Genomic DNA, 5504 nt, shown 5'->3' with positions numbered 1-5504 from the left:
ATATATCTACGGGTCAGTTAATACCAGGAGGTGGAAATTTTTTCAGAGACAAGGTTGACAGAAGTTGAAAATTTAGGAAATGCAGACTTAAGATTCCAGTGAAGGGACTAAGAGAACAGGAAAAAAGGAAGATCTGTATATTGAGATGCACAAATCAATATGAGAAGAAAAGACTTGGTGTTGATGGATGAAAAGGCTACTGGTGCTGACAGAGGTAAACAGGAACATCAGGAGGATAGGATTCCATCTGATAGTCTAATGAAGGTGTGTTGGCAAATGATTTAAACAAACCTGTGCCCTTAGTTTCATGATATGATTGATCTGGCCTTAAGTAACCTGTCTCCCCATCTGGCAGCTTGGAGAAAGAGCACTTTTATGGGAAAACAACACAACAAAAGTTCAGGGTATCTTATCTGCAGTGTAGCTTGAGATAAAGGCAATAATCCTTTGTATGGTATTTATTATTATCCAAACTCTAAAGATAAGGAAGTTAAATCACAGAGAAGTTAAATGCTTTCTTCAATGAAAAACCACTAACAGCTTGTATGCTCTGGGCATATTAGAGTAGCTGACACTGGAATATCACTGCCTCAAAAACAACTAAAAGTCTGGAGAAAAATATGAGACAATAGCCTTTGAACATTAGACACTAATCAGCTCAGGACTGTGATGCCTGGGGCAGCGAAAACAAAGCAAGTGAACTCTACAATTGCCCAGGGCTTCTGCCTGAAAACACTCTCTAGATAATATTACTTTGAGATGGAGCCCAAGCAGAGCATGGCTTTCACACTGAGGTGAGAAGACAGTTCAGAATGGCTGAGGGGACTGCAATTTGTGCAGAGTATTAGAAAAGAGAGTGTTGCATTGAGAAACAGCTCCAGGAATATGATAAAGCTTTCCTTGAATTTGTCACTGACAACAAATTCATGTATGTGTAGCATGAAATTCTGGGAAGGTGGGCAACATCTCACTCTAGTACAGTATAATGGAAAGTCTCCAGAGCTCACACAGGGTTAGGATATGTCTGAGTCCTGTTCAATGTAATGGTGAAACTATTGTGCTCCCAGCAAAGACCCCCACAGAGGTTATGTCTCAATAGTTGGCTGTACTAGCAATACAGCCAGCAACAGGTAACAGAACTTAAAACTTTTACTTAAAAGTGAAAATACATGTCAGAAGGTCTACATGAGCCATACATATCTGATCTGCCAGCCCAGAGGTCTCCAGTTTTCAAAGAAGTACAACAAATCCAATACTTAACAACATGAAATACATAGCCATATACAGCAACCCATTAAAACTCACTAGATATGTTTTAAAAAAAAGCAGTAAAATATGATTGATAAGTAGTAGAACAATTAGTCAGTGGAGACTCTGAAAATAGAGCCATGATAAAATAGGCTAATAAAGAACTGAAAATACTGCTAAAAATACACAAAAAGTGTTCAAGGATTTAAAGGAAACAGGAACATAAGGGAAAATAAAATGGAAGATAAAAATTAAAATCAAATGGAACACTTAATGATGAGAGTAAAATATGTAAAATAAAAATTTCACTGAGTCACATTAATAGATACATTTCAGAAGAATAGATTGGTGAAATGGAACTCAGGACGATCAGAATAAACACACAAGCACAAAGAAGGGTCAGAAAAACGAAGAATCTCAGAAATCTATAGGGCAATATAAAAAGATTTAAGATATGTTTATACATCTAAGAAACAGAAGAGTGGAAGGGGAAAAAAGACAGAAAATAAATCTAGGTGATCATCAACATATTCCAAATTATACAAAAACTATAAGCATACAGATTTAAGAAGCTCATTTAAACTCAAAAAGTATGATACTAAAAAAACTGACACCAGAACATATAATTAAATAGTTGGAAAAATAGGGATACATAAACCTTAAAAGGAGCAAGAGACGAATGACATTACAAACAAAAACAAAAAAGAATAACTGTAGGCTTACCATCAGAAAAAATGTAAACAAGAAGAAAGTAGGAAGAGCTTTAAAGTGTTTAGAGGGAGGGGATGTCAATCTAGAATTCAACCCAGTAAAAGTATATTTCAAAAATAATGTAAGATGTCTGCTTCTGCCCATGAAGAATTAACTTCTTTGTCAATTGTCCTCTTTCCAGAAACAACTAGAAAATAGGACAAAATATGTAAAACCACTCTCCTCAGGCACTAGATCAGGGCAGCTCAGGATTGCAATCTGAGAGAATGGAACCAAGTGAGGTGAGCTTGATAATTGCTCAGCTCAGCTCGTTGCTGGGAAATGGTTGTCAGTCTGCAGCACGAAGAGGGAGATCTCAAACAGAGCCTAGGAATACACACCGGATTGAAGTGGCCAGAATCAGCAGAGCATAGAATCAGAAAAAAGGGAGCTGGACAGAAAGAAATCACACCAGACCTCGGCAGATGAGTCCAATGAAATATTTGGCAAATATTGGCCGGCTACTGATCTGTATGTAAATGGTGTATGGTCAACAAAGCCAGGGTTGACAATTATTGAAAAAGCTATTAAAAAAGGGGGTGGGTGGAGAATTCACTGGAGTCTGTGAATAGTTCTTGTTTCTCCAGCCAGCATGAAAAGATTTATGTGGTGGCAACAGTGTTGGAAATAAAGTGTTAGAAATATTTATCGATGGAAAAATAGTAATATTTATTGAATAATTATATAGAAACAATAATTAGAAAGGGAATTTGACACAACAAATCGGTTTGAGAAACTAGTCAGATAATATTACAAGTATTCGAGGGATGAAATAGTTTTTGAAAGAGGGGTATTAATAACTCTAGGTCATATTGTATTTGAAATGCCTGTTAGAAAAAATCCAGGAGAGGTGATAAATTGACAGATTATCTAATGAGATTTATCAAATATTAAATAGTAGACATCATTATAGATACTAGAGATATGAAAATGATAATAAGGAAATATAATTCAATTAAAATGAATTCCATAAATATATAAATATGAAAGCTCACTCATGAGGAACTAAGTAATCTGAATAGCACTTAACTTTTAAAAATAGAAATCATAGCTGATAAACCTTCCACAGAAAGCTCAGGATGAAATGACTTCAAAAGGTCATTCTACAAAACATTTAAAGAAGAAATAACTAATTTTACATAAACTATTCCACTAAGTAGAAAAGAAAATAACTCCTAACACATTTTTTAGAGTCAGCAGTAATTTAATATTACCAGCAAAGGACATTACAAGAAAATGATAACAAAACAACAACAATAACAACAACAAAAATCCTTAAGATTAATATCCTTCATGAAACAGATGCAAAAATCCAACAAAATTTCAGTAAATCAAATCCGGTAATATACATAACTAATAGGACATTAAAACTGGTGAGGATTATTCCAGTAATACAAGTTCAATTTTCATATTTGAAAAATTAATCTATGTAACTTCCTATATATTCAGATTAAAATGGAATAAAACACATGATCATCTAATTAGATACAGGAAAACATTTAACAGAATCCAATACCCATATTTGGTAAATATTTTTAAGCATACTGGACTTTAGAGAATCTCTTCAACTTGATAAGAACAATCAGGATGAAACCAAAATCTAGCATCATAATTAATAGTGAAAGACTAAATTATTTATCCCCATATTGCAAACCTAATCAAGGATGTTTATTCTTACTTCTGTTCAACATTGTATGGGAAGAGGTGGTCAGTGCAATAAAGCAATAAAAACAAATATAAGGCATACAGTTTAGAAGAAGTAAAAATTTATTTGATCACAGATGACACGATTGCATACATAGGAAATACTTGAAAATCCAAAACAAAAACAGCTCCTTGAACTAGTAAGTAAACATACCTAGTGACAAAGGTCAACAAACAAACAAAAAACTGAATTACCATGTTACTAGCAATGAACAACTGGAAAATGTAATTTAAACATACAATATCAATGGCACACAAAAATAAAATATTAGGAACAAATTAAATGTGCCATGTGAAAATTCGTGCCTCTGAAAACTTCATATGGTGAATGAGAAAATTACATAAAATCCAAATAAATAAGGAAGTATACCCTAAAGATATTCATAGGTAAGAAAAATTCATTTTGTTAAGATTCTTATTCTCCTTAAATTGATATACAGATTCTATGAAATCCAAATGAAAATCCTCGGCGCTTTTACATTTTTTTTTAATCTTGATGTGTAAACATTGTCAAAATGAAATACAGAGAAGTTCAAAAGCAATATGGATAGAAGTGCACATTGGAGGACTTTACTACATGACATCAAGACTTATAATAAAGCTACAGTAATAAAGACAGTGTGATTTTAACTTAAGGATGATCATATAGCTCCATGGAATATACTAGTTAAGAAATAAATTCACATATATGATCCACTCATCAATTCAGTCAATGTCATTTAAGTCAATAGTGCTAGAAACATTACAAAACTATGTACATATATATGAAAATACTTCAATTTTACCTCACACCAATAAAATTTTACTTGAAATAGATCACATACTAAGTGTAACACATTATAAAACTTGTAGAAAAAACATGGACATAATCTTTACAAACTATGAAACAGACAGTAGTTTCTTGGTGACAAATAAAAATACAGTACAAAAGAAAAAATGATAAATTGGACTTCATCAAACTAAAAACATCTTTTCAATAAACATATTGTAATAAAAAGCAAACCCTATAGTGTCATAAAATATTCACAAACATATAAAAGATGATTTTTATCCAGAATTTATAATGAATACTGCAACTCAATGATAAAAAAAAAACAAATAAGAAAGGGACAAAATATTTATTAGGTACCTCACAAAATTATATAATATATGACAAGTTATCAGTGAAATGCAAATAAAACCATAGTGAGATGCCACTCACAATCACTAAAATTGTTGAATTGTAAACAAATTGCTGAGGATATGGAATGATCATAAGTCTCACTTATTTCTGTGGAATGTAAAATGGTCAAACACTTTGGAAAACAATTTGAGAACATTGGGAATTGATCTGACAGTTTCTTACAGAGTTTGACATACCTTTTTCAGATGACCCAGCAATTCTATCCCTAAGTATTTATGCAAGAGAAATAAACATCCACATCCATACAAGTAATCTGTGCATGAATGCTTATAGAAGCTTTTTCTGAAACCACTCCAAAACTTGGAAATAAGCTAAAGCCTACAACTTCAAAACCAAAACGACCTAACTATCCTTTAACAGGTAATGAATAAACAAACTGTACTACCCACACAAAGGAATACTACTCAGTAATGATAGGTACTACTCGTATACCCCAAAGCAAGGATTAACCTCAAAAACATTTTTCCAAATTAAAAAAAAAAATAGAAAATATGAAAGAGCGCATATTGTATGATTTAACTTTATGAAATTCTAGGAAAAGCAAATCTAATCTTTAGTGTCATAAGTAGATGTTCCTGGACCCAGGGAGGGGTGAGGAATGGATAGAATGACTATGATA

The sequence above is a fragment of the Acinonyx jubatus genome, chromosome C2 (genome assembly GCF_027475565.1).
Source record: "Acinonyx jubatus isolate Ajub_Pintada_27869175 chromosome C2, VMU_Ajub_asm_v1.0, whole genome shotgun sequence".
In the NCBI taxonomy this organism is placed as follows: domain Eukaryota; kingdom Metazoa; phylum Chordata; class Mammalia; order Carnivora; family Felidae; genus Acinonyx; species Acinonyx jubatus.
This window is presented reverse-complemented; position numbering follows the sequence as displayed.